At 37.1% G+C, this 16,672-nt stretch overlaps 1 pseudogene; it reads left to right on the top strand.

Annotated features, from left to right (window-relative positions):
* Window positions 1-1,398: 1,398 nt before the first annotated feature.
* The window catches only part of LOC119047234 (40S ribosomal protein S18-like), a 44,471-nt pseudogene continuing 29,197 nt past the window's right edge, over window positions 1,399-16,672 (top strand).

Here is a 16,672-nt window from a genome sequence, read left to right on the forward strand (position 1 = left end):
ATAATATATATAGCATAATGAGTACCATAGGAAATAAAGAATTCTCATTACTTACTAAGAAAAAAAATACCAAAAAGATGTAAACAGGAATTTTATAAAAGAGGAAACTCAAATGGTCAATAAACATTAAAAAACTGATTAACCTTATTAGTAATGTAAGAGATGCAAATAAGAACTTCAATGCACCAACATTTTACATCCAAGCTGAAAAAAGTTAAAAAGCCTGATGTTACTAAGGTTGTCAAGGGTATGAAATGATGTAAACTCTTATGAAATGCTTTGGGTAATGTTCATTTGTTCAACTACCTTTTTTAAAAAATGGCAATGCCTAGTTAGTCTGAAAATGTGCAACCTTATTACCTGTCAATTCAATTTCTGGGGAATCTCTTGCATGTGAGCTATATACAATAATATTCATAGAAGCATTATTTGTATTAGCCAATAAAAGTGGAAAACCTGGAGACAATATAAATATCCTTCAACTATTAAAAAACCGGATATATTCCTATAATACTATACTATACATTGAGAATGATTCATCTACTGACATGAACACAGTAGAAATTTAATAATATTAAGTAAAACAAAAACATAAAACCATAAACTAGTCTCAGAAACAATAATATGATTTACATAACAGAAAAACTAAAAAGTGTGTAGTTTGGGGAGACATACATAAAAGACAGACTATAGAAAAAGGAATAATTATCACAAAATTCAGGGAAGTGGTTACTTAAGGTCAGTGGTTACTTCAAAATTCAGGTCAGTGAAATATTCTTCTAAAGATATGAAATGAAACAGAAGTGCCCATGAGAACAAGCCATTAGAGAAGAAACAGATGATACAGAGAGAGAGAGAGGAAAAAAGAAAAACTTCAGAAATAAAACCCTGGAGAAGGAAGGAGAAGGAGAATGGCAGAGATTAGAAGGGAAGGAGCTTGCCTTAAAAAAACAAAACAAAAAACCCAGCAGTGGTGTCTCACTCTGAACATAGTGGAGGGGCACATAGGCATATAGCTTTGGTAAAGGAAAAATGAGGGTTTTCCTGATTACTTGGAAGTCAGGGTTGACAGCTAACAGAGAGGGGAGTGGAGAGGAGGGGATATAAAAGTTTCAAAAAGAGTTGAAAAGCAGGAAATATTTAGGAGAATGTAGGACAATGAGAGAATGCTGAGTGTTTACATGGGGCTTTGTTGTCATGAATTTTCACTGAAACCCTCCACCTCACATAAATTTTCCCAGGTAACTTGTAATTTCCCACAGGTGGAGTTACAGAAAAGCTAGAAATCTGGGTCTGTGAGTTAACCAGGCATGAAGATGACTATAATAGAAGTCAGAGTTTTGTCATAAATTATAATAGAGAGCTCTTCCACAAAAAGCCTACATTCCAGCTTCAGCCATGTTTCTAGTGATTCCTGAGAAGTTCCAGCACATTTTGTGAGCACTCAATGCCAATACTGATAGGCAATGGAAAACAGCCTTTGTCATCACCACAACTAAGGGTGTGAGGTAAATATATATTCTTGTGGTATTGAGGAAAGCAGACATTGACCTCACCAAGAGGGCAGGAGGGCTCACCGAGGATGAGGTAGAATGGGTGATTACCATTATGCAGAACCCATGCCAGTATAAGATTCCAGACTGGTTTTTGAACTGACAGAAGAATGTGAAGGATAGAATATACAGCCAGGTCCTGGCCAATGGTCTGGACAAAAAGCTTCATGAAGACCTGGAGCAGCTGAAGAAAATTCAGGCCCACAGAGGGCTGTGCCACTTCTGGGGTCTTCGTGTTTGAGGCCAGCACACCGAGACCTGGAGATGCACTGTGGGTGTGTCCAAGAAGAAACAAATCTGTAGGCCTTGTTTGTTAATAGTTTGTATGCCAAAAAGATTATAATAGAGAGAAAAGGATAAGGAGATTGAGAATGTTAGCAAGGGAGGAAGGAGTTGAAAATAGAGTAAGTTTCCACTGTCACAGAGTGATTAGGGAGTGTTCAAGTCAAACAAATGCAGTTCACAAGTAGTTCAAAAATTATTGGAGAAGGGTACCAGAGCAGGTGAGCTGGAAGGAGAGTTGGCACATGAGATGACAATGAATGAATGAACTTATTGAAAACTGTTGCCTAGTTTGTACATTGCTAAAAGGATGTCAGGAAGCCCCCCTATGACCACCAGGCAAGAAAACATTCTTAGGAATTATGTATCTAAACAGATTCTGGAGGACCACAGAGGCTCAGCAGAAGAACTCCAAATGAACTAAGTCAAAAGGTGGGGATCAGGAGCTATAAACTGACAAATAGGGGAGTTATTTGGAGCTCTGAGAAGCATAGAAAGTCAAGGAGTAAATACAAAATCTACTGAGGTTCACACCAGTAATAATGTCCAGAATGGGCAATGGAACAGGAGATGAAGCCACAGGAATAGGAGCAGAGTACACAGAGAAAGAAGTAGACACTCAGAGGAAAGATGGCAATGGAACAAGAAATCTAAAACTTCTCACAAAATTGTAGGATGCCTCTTACTGCAAGAAAGTTTCAAAGCACTTCAGGGTCAGCATGAGAGCCCCTTCTCGCAAAGCATCTTTATTGGAATCTCAAGATTCTAAGAAGTAACCTGGAAAAATAAGGCCTGGCAAAGATGAACAATAGTTCACCTACAATGAATAAAGGGACACCTGTTCAAATATGGGCAGGAGGGAAAGATTCACATGAGCTGTTTTGTGAAGGCCCGAGAGAATGTATGACCAAGAAAAAATAAGTCTTGACTTTTTCTTATTTCTCAGATTAATAAAAGTAAAGAAAGTTAATATATAAAATTAAGCAAAGTTTTAAAGCAACGAGTCACCATTTTTTGGCATTGAAATTGATCTATGTGTGCCAAACTTAATAGAGTAAGTCAAAAAAAAGAAGCTACTTTAAGCTTCATTTATACTTCAAGGCGGATTGTTTACCTTCCTGTTTACCAGCTAATGTATGGCATTTGAAGGTTTTGAAGGCTAAGTAACACCCTTACCTGTCTTCTTCCACTCTGCTGTCACTCACTGTTCATCTCCTCAAACCTCTGCTCCTCCACTCCATGGCTACCAACTGCTGGTCACCTTCAAAATTTTGATCTTTGCTAAAATCTGTGTGCTGATGATTCTTATCTCCTATCTCCAGTCCCAGACTCACTCCTGACTTGCAACCTCCTATGTATACTAAACTGTCCACTGAAAATATCTATTTACATGTCCTCTGAGCACCACGAATACACCCAGACATAAAGGAGGCCCTTCATTATAAATGTCCTTCAAAGTCTGCTCATGCATTTTCTATTACTGTTCCTTGAAATCCCAACAGAATCCCAAACTACTTAAGGTCAGTCTTCCCATGATGCTTTCCACATTTAACATCCTATCGCTCATCAAGGCTTAATAATTTCACTTATTTAAGATCTTATATTCAATTATTGAACATTTAAAAATGTTCACTAGTAATCAGAAGCATATAAATCAACAGAAAGGAAAATATTTATTGTATTTTAGTTGTTGTTCAAGTACAGTATTCTGCCTTTTACTCCCATCTCAGCCCACCCACCCAGCCCTCCCTACCTCCCTCCCCTCCTAGTTTTTGTCCATGTATCTTTTATACTTGTTCCTGTAAATCCCTCCCCCTTTCCCTGAAATTCCCTCCCATTTCCCCTCTGGTCCCTGTCAGCCTGTTCTCTATTTCAGTGTCTTTGGTTATATTTTGCTTGTTTTATTGTTTAGATTCCTGTAAAAGGTGAGATCATATAGTATTTGTCTTTCACCACCTGGCTTATTTCACTTAGCATGATGCTTCCCAGTTCCATCCATGCTGTCCCAAAAGGGTAGGACCTCTTTCTGACTTTCTGCTGCATAGAATTTCATTGTGTAAATGTACCATAGTTTTTGGATCCATTCATTTACTGATGGGCACCTAGGTTGCTTCTAGCACTTGGCTATTGTAAATTGTGCTGCTATGAACATTGGAGTGCATAGGTTCTTTTGGATTGGTGTTTCAGGATTCTTAGGGTATAATCCTAGCAGTGGAAATGCTGGGTCAAAAGGCAAATCCATTTTTAGTTTTCTGAGAAAATTCCATACTGTTTTCCACAGTGGTTGCACCAGTCTGTAATCCCATCAACAGTGCACTAGAGTTCCCTTTTCTCCACAGCCTCTCCAACATTTGTTGTTTGTTGCTTTGTTTATGATGGCCATTCTGACTAGTGGTGAGAGGTTTTCATTTGCATCTTTCTGATAGCTATCGATATTGAGCATCTTTTCATGTTTTTATGGATCCTCTGTACATCCCCCTTGGAGAAGTGTCTGTTTAAGTCCTTTGCCCACTTTTTAATTGGGTTTCTTGTCCTCTTAGAGTGGCGACATGTAAGTTCTTTGCATAGTTTGGAGATTAAACCCTTGTCTGAGGTGTCATTCACAAATATGTTTTCCCATGTGGTTGGTTCTCTTTATTTTAATATTGTTTTCTTTAGCTTTGCAGAAGCTTTTTATTTTGGTGAGATCGCATTTGTTTATTTTTTCCCTTATGTCCCTTGCTCTAGGGGACATATCAATAAAAAAGTTGCTGTGTGAAATATCTGAGATTTTCCTGCCTATGTTCTCCTCTAGGACTTTAATGGTGTCACAGCTTATATTTAAGTCTTTTATCCACCTTGAATTTATTTTGGTGTATGGTGTAAGTTGGTGCTCAAGTTTCTTTTTTTTTTTTTGCACATAGCTGTCCTGTTCTCCCAACACCATTTGTTGAAGAGGCTATTTTTACTCCATTTTATGTTGCTTCCCCCTTTGTCAAATATTAATTGACTGTAGAGACTTGGGTTTATTTCTGGGCTCTCTGTTCTGTTCCACTGGTCCATGTGTCTGTTTTTATGCCAGTAACAGGCTGTTTTGATTACAGTGGCCTTATAACACAGTTTGGTATTAGGTATTGTGATCCCTCCAACTTTGTTCCTCTTTCTCAAAATTGTAGCTACTATTTGGGGTCATTTATAGTTCCATATAAATTTTTGAAGTGTTTGTTCTATGTCTGTGAAATATGTTATTGGTACTTTAATAGGTACTGCATTGAATCTGTAAATTGCTTTGGGTAATATGGACATTTTGATGATGTTAATTCTTTTAATCCATAAACACGGTATATGTTTCCATTTGTTTGTGTCTTCCTTGATTTTTTTCTTCAGTGTTGTGTAGTTTTGTGCATACAGGTCTTTTACCTCTTTGATTAGGTTTATTCCTAGGTATTTTATTTTTCTTTTTGCTATATTAAATGAAATTTTTTTTCTTGATTTCTGCTTCTGCTATTTCATTGTTTGTATACAAAAATGCCTTTGATTTCTGGATATTGACTTTGTATCCCACTGTTTTGGCAAATTCATTTATTAGGTCAAACAGTTTTTTGGTGGATTTATAGGATTTTTTATGTACACTATCATGTCATCTGCAAACAATGACAGTTTTGCCTCCTCCTTTCCAATTTGGATGCATTTTATTTTATTTTCTTGTCTGATTGCTGTGGCTAAGACTTCCAATACTATATTGAAGTGGTGAAAGTGGACAACCTTGTCCTGTTCCTGATTTTAGTGGAAAAGATTTTCGTTTTTGCCCATGGACTATGATGTTGGCTGTAGGTCTCTCATATGTGGCCTTTATTACGTTGAGGAATGCTCCCTCTATTCCCACTTTGCTGAGTGTTTTTATCATAAATGGATTTTGTACCTTATGAAATGCTTTTCTGCATCTATTGATATGATCATGTAATTTTTGTCTTTGCTTTTGTTTATGCGGTGTATTACCTTTACTAATTTGTGAATGTTGAACATCCTTGCATCCCTAGGATGAATCCCACTTGGTCACAGTGTATGATCTTTTTAATGTATTGTTGGATTCAGTTTGCCAATATTTTGTTGAGGATTTTAGCGTCTATGTTCATTAGTGATATTGGCCTGAAGTTTTATTTCTTTGTTGTGTCTTTATCTGGCTTTGGGATTAGGATAATGTTGGCTTCATAAAGAGTTTGTGAGTCTTCCATCATTTTAAATTTTTTGAATAGTCTGTGAAAGATAGGGGTTAGCTCTTCCTTAAATGTTTTGTAGAATTCTCCTGTGAAACCGTCCAGTCCAGGGCTTTTGTGTGATGGGAGTTTTTTGACTACTACTTCAATTTCTTCTGCTGTTATTCATCTGTTCAGGCTTTCTGCTTCATCTTCACTGAGTTTTGGAAGATTATATTTTTTAGAAATTTGTTCATTTCACCTAGATTTTCAAATTGGTTAGCATACAGTTCTTCATAGTGATTTCTTACAATCCTCTGTATTTCTGTCGTGTCAGTTGTGATCTCTCCTTGTTCATTTCTGATTGTGTTTATTTGGGTCCTCTCTCTTCTTTTCTTTTTTTTTTTTATTCAGTAATTTTTTTTTATTAAATAAATTTATTTATTTTTTTGAATTAATTATGCTGTTACAGTTGTTCTATTCCCCCCTTCATTCCCCTCCACCCTGCCCCCCCAACCCCACCATTACCCCCTTTAGTTTATGTCCATGTGTCTCAAGTCCTTTAGGTTCTATATTTCCCATACTATTCTTGCCCCTCCCCCATCTATTTTCTATCTACTGTCTATGCTACTTATTTTCTGTACCTTCTCCCCCCGTCTCCTCCTCCCACTCCCCTGTTGCTAACCCTCCTTGAGATCTTCATTTCTATGTTTCCACTCCTGATCTAGCTGTCCTCTTAGTTTGCTTTCGTTTTAGGTGTGGTTGTTAATAACTGTGAGTTTGTTGTCCTTTCACTGTTCATGTTTCTTTAACTTCTTTTTCTTAGATAAGTCCCTCTAACATTTCATATAATAAGGGCTTGGTGATGATGAACTCCTTGAATTTGGTCTTATCTGAGAAGCACCTTATCTGTCCTTCCGTTCTAAATGAAAGTTTTGCTGGGTAGAGCAATCTTGGTTGTAGGTCTTTAGATTTCATGACTTGGAATATTTCTTTCCAGCCCCTTCTTGCCTGTAAGGTCTCTTTTGAGAAATCTGCTGACAGCCTGATGGGGACTCCTTTGTAGGTGATTGTCCCCTTACCTCTTGCTGCTTCCAGGATTCTTTCCTTCATTTTAATTTTGGCTAATGTAATTATGATGTGCCTTGGTGTGTTTCTTCTTGAGTCCAACTTTTTTGGTACTCTCTGAGCTTCTTGGATTTCTTGGAAGTCTATTTCCTTTGCCAGATTGGGGAAATTTTCTTTTATTATTTGTTCGAATAGTTTTTCCACTGGTGGTTGTGTCTTTCCCCCTTCTGGTACCCCTATAATTCGGATATTGGAGCGTTTATAGATGTCCTGGAGGTTCCTAAGCTTCTCCTCATTTTTCTGAATTCTTATTTCTTCATTCCTTTTTGTTTGATGATTTTTTTCTTCTTCCTTCTGGTCTACTCCAATGATTTGAGTCCCAGTTTTTTTTTCATCTCTATGGTTTTCCTGTGGAATTCCATTCATTTCCCTTAATTTAGCCTTCATATGTTTCTCTAATTTGTGGCTATAGTCCACCAGATCTGTGAGGAAGCTGATGACCAGTGTTTTAAACTGTGCGTCTGAGAGATTTGCTATTTCTTCGTCACTTAGATTTATCTGTGGGGCTTTGAGGTCTTCCTGCGACATTTTTGGTCTGTTCTGGCCCTTTAAGTGGGAGGAGCGGCGCCTTGGAGTCCCAGGTTGCTGGGTTGTGACGCTGTATGTGGGGGCGTGGTCAGAGCGGGGAAATGGCAATGGCGCCGCCAGCCGCCGGTCCAAGCGCTCACTCCCTCACCCGCGTGCAACCACGCAACCTCAGTCAACTCGCTGCCACCGCCTCCCCACTGACTCCTCCGCAGTCGCTCCCCCGGTGGGTTGCTCACTAGGTCCAATCCTGGGTTTGGAACCCGTGCGACTGGATTCGCGCGCCTGGATTCTGCGCCGGGTGGACTCCTTTGTAACTCCTCACCCGCCGCCGGTTTCGCCCCTTACCGGTCGGGCCAAAGAATTTGTTGTTAGCGGACTTCCGAAAAGTTCAGTTTTCCGTGTTCTGGTTGTGTTTTCTGATGCTAATATTTAGTTGTCCCTCAACTTGGTTGTGTGAGGAGGCAGGCACATCCACCTTAAACCTCCATCTTGGCGGAAGTCCTCTCTTCTTTTCTTGATGAGCCTGCTTAAAGGCTTGTCGATTTTGTTTATCTTTTCAAAGAACCAGCTCCTGGATGCATTGATCCTTAGAATTGTGCTTTTCATCTCTATGTCATTCAATTCTGCTCTCATCTTGGTTATTTCCTTTCTTCTACTAGCTCTGGGCTGTCTTTGTTGCTCTTTCTTGAGTTCTTATAGGTGTAGGGTTAGATTGTTTGTTTGAAATGTTTCTATCTTTCTTAGGTAGGCCTGTATTGCTATAAACTTCCTTCGCAGGACTGCCTTCACTGTGTCACATAAATTTTGAGTTGTTGTAAGTTCATTTTCATTTGTTTCCAGAAACTTTTTGATTTCTTCTCTAATTTCATTCTTCACCCATTCATTGTTTAATAGCATGGTATTTAATCTCTGTGATTTTGGGTGTTTTAGGTTTTTTCCCTTGGGATTGGTTTCTACTTTCAGTCCTTTGTGGTTAGAGAAAGTGCTTGGTATTATTTTAATTTTCTTGAATTTATTGAGGCTTGTTTTGTGTCCTATTATGTGGTCTATCTTTGAAAATATTCCATGTCATTTGAAAAGAATGTGTATTTAGGTTCTTTGGGATGAAGGGCTCTATATATATATATCAGTTAAGTTCATTTCATCTAGGGCATTGTTCAATGCCACAATACCTTTTTGATATTTTGTTTGGAAGATCTGTTCATTTTTGACAGTGGGGTGTTAAAATCCCCTACTATAATTGTGTTTCTGTCAATATCTTTCTTGAAGTCCTCTAAGATTTTCTTTATTTATTTGAGTGCTCCTATGTTGGGTGCATATATATTTACAATGTTTATGTCTTCTTAGTAGATTCTTCCCTTGAGTATTATGAAGTGACCTTCTGGGTCTCTATGACCTTTTTTTAAGTCTATTTTGTCTGATATGAGTATTGCTACCCCGGCTTTTTTTCCTGTTTGCTTGCTGGGAAAATTTCTTTCCAGCCCTTTACTTTCAATCTGTGTATGTCTTTTGTCTTGAGGTGGGTCTCTTATAGGAAGCATATGTGTGGGTCATGCTTTCTTGTCCACTCAGGTATTATATGTCTTTTGATTGGAGCATTTAATTCATTTACATTTAAGGTTATTATTGATAGATATTTATTCATTGTCATTTTTATACCTGTGTTTCTCTCTCTCTCTCTCTCTTTTCCTTCCTTTTCTTAAAGAGGTCCCTTTAGCATGTCTTGCAAAGCTGGTTTGGTGGAGGTGTATTCTTTTAGACGTTTTTTTTTTTTTTTTTTTTTCTGGAAAGCTTCTTATTTGGCCTTCTATCTTCATTGAGAGCCTTGCTGGGTAAAGTAGCCTTGGTTGCAGGCCTCTGGTTTTCATCACTTGGAATATTTCTTAGCATTCTCTTCTTGCTTGGAGTGTTTCCATTGAGAAGTCAGTTGCTAACCTTATTGGGGCTCTCTTGTATGTTATTTCCTTTTTCTCCCTTGCTGCCTTAAGATTCTTGAAATTTTGCCATTTTGACGATAACGTGTCTTGAAGTGGGCCTCTTTGGGTTCCTCTTGATTGAGACTCTGTGTTTCCTGGATTTATGTAACTTTTTCTCTCATCAAATTAGGAAAGTTTTTCATCATTACATTTTCAAATAGGTTTTCTATCCCTTTCTCTTTTTCTTCTCCTTCTAGTATCCCTATTATTTGGATATTATTACAGTTCATATTGTCTTGTATTTCTCTTTATCCTTTTTCAGTCTTTCTAAGCCTCTTTTCCTTTCTTGCTTTTTCTGGGTGTTGTTTTCTACTTTGTCCTCCAGCTCACTGATCCAATCTTCTGCTTTATCTATCCTGCTTTTGATTCCTTCTACTGTGTTCTTCGGTTCAGATATTGTATTCTTCATTTCCTCTTGACCCTTGTTGATAGTTTCTTTTTCCTTTTTAATGTTGATATAGTTTGTAGCAAAATCATTGTAGTTTCCCTGTAGTTTCTGGTAATTCACTGTGAGCTCATGGAGCTTCCTGATAACCATTGCTTTGGACTCAATATCTGATAGTTGAGTTGCCTGTATTTTATTTAGCATTCTTTCTGAGGCCTCCTCCTTTCATTTCACTTGGGGATTGTTTCCTTGTCATCCCATTGTTTGTGAGACTCTTCTTGTTATCCTCAGCTTCTTAAATTGTTCTGACTCCTTGGTTTATGGTGTGAACTTCTGTGGTAGAATACCTGTGAGATTCAGTGGTGCAGTCTCCTTCGGGTATCCCAGTGTTCAGTGCTTCCACCTACTCTCTTTTGTGATCAGTTGGAGGAGTAAGAGAAAATGGTTTAAGACAAGAGAGTATTCTATGCTATTTACGGTACCAGTCAATAGAAAAGAGATAGGAGATCCTTTGGCTATGTATAGTGTTAACTGTGATCTTACACCAAACTAGCCACCTTTTAGAAAGGATGGAAAGAAGTAAGACTCTTGTTGGGGAGGGAAGGCTTGTGAGTTGGATCTAGAAAGCAGTGAGGTTGTGAGAGGTCAGGTTCTGAGGTAAGGTGAGAGTAAAGGATAGTAAATAGGTGTAGTATGTGAGAGAATAGAGTTAACCGCAACAGTAATAGAGTTCAGGAAACTGTGAAGTGGACTAAGATCTGGGAGGGATGTTGTGTAGTATTTACAACAGTGTGGAACAGCTTTTATTTACAATAATATTAGAGTAACAATCATATGACAGAATCTATGAGATCTAGATACCAAGAATAGGGAGTATAGGACCTTTAGTAGTGTGCTAATGGAACACAGGTAAAGTGAGGGACAGTAAATTAGCAATATGCTATGAATAAGAGAACAGGGGAAACCTGTCAAATGATACAATATAACCAGCCAACCAAAGAAAGTGGCTAAACAGAAAGAAGAGGAATACAAAAATATTATTCAAATAAAAGATGTAAGAATAATGAAAATAATACAAATATTCAATAATGTGCAGTTTCTCTGTAATAGCAAGGTGAAATTTGTCTCTCTGTCTCAGCTGTTGGGATGCCCTCTCTTTGGGTCCAACTCTGGTCTTTTCACAGTTCCGGGGTTGTTGTTTTTTTTTTTGTCTCATGTGTGGATATTTTAAAAAAGAAAAGCAGACTAAGGAAGGAAGAAGAGAGAAAATTTGGGGGAAAAGGAAGAAGAAATAAAACAAGAAAGAAGGAAAGAGAAGCAAAAGGAATTGAGAGATAAAAAATTACTTAAAAAATCAAACAAACAAACAAACCTCTTGCTGGTTTCAAACTGGCCAAACCATTTTTTTTCTGGTCTTGCTGACTACAGCAGGGTGAGGGGCAACTGGTATGCTTTTCTTCCTTCCTGTTCAGTACTAAGTCAGCATAAAAGTCTTTAAAACCACATTTTCTTTAACTCAGTGACTTCACAACTAGAAATCTACACCACGGAAATAAACCGGGAAATACATAAGTATTTAACTACACTTAATTTCACAACATTTTTTAAAATAGAAAGAAGTATAAATTGCATAAATGCATAAATAGCCTGAATAAGAGATTTGTTAAATAAATTATGGTACATTTTTAAATTTCATTGAAACCATTAAGAATAATTATATAGTCCCATTTGTTTATTTTTTCTTTTGTTTCCCTTGCCAGAGGAGATATATGAGAAAAATATTGTTATAAGCAATGTCCCAGATTTTATTTCCTACATTTTCTTGTAAGATTTGTGTGGTTTCAAGTCTAACATTTAAGCCTTTAATCCATTTTTTAATTTATTCTTGTGTGTGGCATTAGAAGATGATCTAGTTTCATTTTTCTGCACATATCTGTCCAGTTTTTCCCAACATCATTTGTTGAATAAACTACCTTGAGTCCATTATATGTGCTTGCTTCTTCTGTCAAATATTAATTGACTATAAAGGTGTGGGTTTATTTTTGGGTTCCTGATTCTGTTCCATTGATCTCTTTGTGTTTATGCCAGTACTGTTTTGATTACTATGGCCTTATAGTATAGTTTGATATCAGAGTGATTCCTCCAAATTTGTTCTTCTTTCTAAAGATTGCTGTTGCTCTTCAGGATCTTTTGTGATTGCCTATATATTTTAGAAATATTTGTTCTAGTTCTTTGAATCTATATCACACTAAAAAGTTTTGCACAGCAAAGGAAACTATCAACAAAATGAAAAGACAACACACTGAATGGCAGAACATATTCACAGATGCACCTGAGAATGGGTTAATATTCAAAATTTATAAAGAAATTATAAAACTCAACACCAAAAAAACAAACAAACAAATTAAAAATGGGCAAAAAATGGGCAATAGACACTTTTCCAAAGAAGACATACAGATAACCAATAGACATGAAAAAAATGCTCAATGTCACTAATCATTAGAGAGATGCAAAGTAAAACCACAATGAGATATCACCTCACACCAGTCAGAATGGCTATCACCAATAAATCAACAAACAATAAATGCTGTTGAGGATGTAGAGAAAGGGGAACCCTTTTGCATTGTATGTGGGAATGCAGATTGGTGCAGTAACTATGGAACAGTTTGGAAAGATCTTAAAAAGTTAAAAATGGGTCTGCCTTTTGACCCAGTAATTCTACTTCTGGAAATTTATCTGAAGAAACCTGGAACACTAATTTAAAATAATATAAGCACCCCTATATTCATTGAAGCATTATTTAGAATAGCTGACATTTGGAAGTAGCCCAAGTGTCCATCAGTAGATGAGTGTATAAAACAACTATAGTACATTTACTCAATGGAATACTACTCTGCCATAAAAAAGAAGAAAATGTTACCCTTTGTGACAGCATGGATAGACCTGAAATAAGCCAGTCAGAGAAAGACTAATACCATATGATTTCACTCATATGTGGAACCTAATGAACAAATTGAACTAACAAGCCAAACAGAGACAATGATAGAGAGCAGGCTGACAGCTCTGCAGGGGGAGCTATGGGGTTAGAGAGGGAAGAATCAAACAAAATCAAGCAACTCTTAATTAAATCTAAAATTATTTAATAATAAAGCTACTAAAGAAAAAACACTCAACTGTTGAATATTTCTGTTTGCTAAAAAAAGCATATGAACTTCATTTAGTTAAATCTTAGATCAGCATATAAATATGCAGGAGTAAACTTTGAGACCATTAAAGGTAGGATAAATGTAAAACTGCAATACCTATGATTTGAGGTCAGTTACTATCTACCAAAAAACAGGTAACTGCCTCCTGCTCTCTTCATATAGCCAACTTGTTACAAAATCAGGTAAAATAAATGTCACACATTTTTACATAGAAATGAGATAAAATAAAACAAAAATTTTAACGTAGGACACAAGTCCTAGTTGGATAGAGGATATATTTACCTAAAGTAAAACAACATGCCAAGGCAACATACACTAAGTGCCAGAGAAGTACAGGCTAATGGTGTGGAAGACAAAGGACTGATAAGGTCAAAGAGGATGTCAAGAAGAGAAAAGACTTCAGCCTGACTTAAATGACAGGTAACTATGAGAAAGAAAAATGAAAAATGTATTTCAATTAAGATAAATATTAAGGAAATGAAAGTATGAATAATGTTTTTATGAAAAATTAGAAGACTGAAATAAAAAGAACGCTCTTGTACAAGAGCTGTGAGAGATGCAGGTGGCAAGATTAGATGCCACACAACCCCCTCATACACACAACATACACAATACATACATTCCACATTCAACATATACACCATATGCAATGCACATGCAATATACACAATACACACTTCAAATCCAACATATACACCAAACACAACACACATACAATACACACAGCACACGAACATCATTCACAATCCACACACACACAACATATACAATACACACACATAAATTTACATAATCCATAAATACAACATATATAAATCATACCCCCCACACAACATACACACCACATGCAATATACACAAACACCCAGGCAAAACTGATCACATGCACAAACACACACCACTATGCACAGACAAAACATGCACACAAATAAACCACCACACACACAGATATACAAAAATACATGCAGTACACAAACACATGCCACATACACAAAATATACATCACTCACAGTACACATACCACACATGACACACACATAAAATATGCACAAACATACCACACCATACAAATATACTCTCCACACTCACACATACAAATCCAGCACAACACATACCACCCTTATAAAAACACAAAACACCACACACTACACACACAACAACACATACCTCACACACACAACACTTAGTAAACACCAAGCACAAACACACAACACAGATCATGTGCATAACATGAGAGTAAACATCTAATTCCTTGGTTTAAAATAAGTTATATTATGGAAAAAGTTACATTGGGTTATAATATACCCTAATTTATTCATATTTTTATAATAAAACATTTGTCTCCATCTGTCAAGTTTCCACCCTCTCATCTCCCTCTTGGCTTTGTCTTCTGCAGACATGGGGAACTGGTCACCTGGTGATGAATGGAAAGCAACAACCAGCAAGGTGACTGTTCTCAACACAGAGTTTCAACCATTCCTCCTATTTTCCTTAGGCCTGTCCCCTGTCTACTACCATACCTGTTGCTTCCATTGGCTCGCTTCTTCTGATATTCCCTTCTAGGATGTTTACATTCCAGGTTCTGCTCCTCTCCTAACTGGCTACCATTTTGCTTCCACTTTCCAACTTATAAAAATGCTCTGAATTCATCACTCTTCTGATATTGTCTCATGTCCTGATTTTTGGTTTTTGTGTTGTTTTATACCTTTATACTTAAAATTAACTTTCTGATATTCTGTTGGAATTTGGGGAGATTATGGAAATTGTTAATTATGTGTGTTCATTTTGTGTTTTTTTTTAACCAGAAGTCCCTATAATAAGTTCTAATTGTGGAAATGACAAAGGAGTCTGGATAATAGTAATGGTTAAATTTTATTCTCTGTCATTTGAGATAAAGTTTTGCTTATAATCCAACCTCTAAATTTTTCAGAATAAATGCAAACAAAAGCATGTGCACACATATCCTCCCCACAAGCTGCAGAGCTCTGATATTGACCAAGGAGCCTCACATTTAACATACAATGATCTCAGACTCTTGCCAGGAGGAGGCCCAGCATGATATATAGTCATTTTAGGGGGAAAAATAACTTCCCCTACAGATATAAACTGATGCTAAGAATGAATGGCTTTGCATTTCCAATTGGTCACTACCAGTGCAACCAAATTTTATGAAGCAAACTTAAGCAATTGAAAGAAAAGTTGTTTATCTTAAAATGAGCTAGAGTCCCTACTCACCAAACAAATAAGAAAATCACAGTCTTAAAATTTGGGATAGCTTCTAATTTTGCTCCAGCTTTTGGATATCATGCAGGTGAACCATTAAAGCAGTACTTATTAGTTTCTGAATTTTCATTCATTTACTCCTTTACTCATGCAATCAATCTTTATTGAGTAAATACTATGTTCTAGGCACTGTTTTAAACACAAGGGATGTAGCACTGTATGAAATGGACAAGATTTGTTTGGTAGCTTTTGTTCAAGTAATAGGCAAAGACAATGAATTCACTGTGATAAGCAGGAAGAAGAGAAACAATGCAAAGTAAAACAGAAGAGTGACAGTGTGGAGATTAGAGAGAGTAGACCTGCTTCTGTGAAGAATGATGTTTGAGTAGACACATGAAAGGTGCAAAAAGAAGATCAATAATGAAAGGTAGTCCCAACTGTACTGAGGAAATAAACTTGTGAAATTTGGGGTAGAGTTCCAAGCAAATACGAAGACCCTGGGGCAGGGATAACTTTGGTACTTGGGGGAAAGACCAAAAAGGCCAAAGTAGCTGAGACTAAATAAGTAAGCAGTTCAGAAATTTAGACAGGGTTCTTTGCAGGTCATGAATTAAGATTTTTCTAGCAAGAGAGTGTGGTTTGATTTATATTACTTAAATGAGCACCTTTGTAGCTTTGTTTCCAGAATACTGACAGTGAGCCAGAAACAGGACTAGGGAGGCCAGTTAGGGAGAACTTGGGGTCATCTAAAACAGACTAAAGTGGGCCCTACAAAGATGGTGAAAAAGGATCAAACTAAAGGTATAGACCTAAGTAAAAGCTTACAGGACTTGGTGATCTATTGGACATATAGGTAAGCATGGAATTTGGAGATGGTCTAAAGAATAGAGATGGCAAATACTAGGGATGCAGAAAGTTCCAGTAAGGAGCAACAAGGGTTTTGTTTTCAATATGTTAAGGCTAAAATTCTTACTCTCCATTCAAGTAATTGTATCTACTGTAGGATCTACAAGTCTGGACCTCAGGTTAAAGAACAGGGCTGGAAATACAAGTTTGGGAGGATCATGAGAGTTCAGATGGAAAACAGGGCCTGGAGAATCCCCTGGAGAGGAAATATAAATCAGATAATCAGAGGTGGGGTGGGAGAGGAGGAGAATGCACAAGAATGACCAGTGGGGAGGACAAGGTATGATGCCCTGAGATCAAAAGAGAAAAGT

This window comes from Artibeus jamaicensis, unplaced genomic scaffold, assembly GCF_021234435.1.
Source record: "Artibeus jamaicensis isolate MK-2021 breed Jamaican fruit bat unplaced genomic scaffold, CSHL_Jam_final contig_559, whole genome shotgun sequence".
In the NCBI taxonomy this organism is placed as follows: domain Eukaryota; kingdom Metazoa; phylum Chordata; class Mammalia; order Chiroptera; family Phyllostomidae; genus Artibeus; species Artibeus jamaicensis.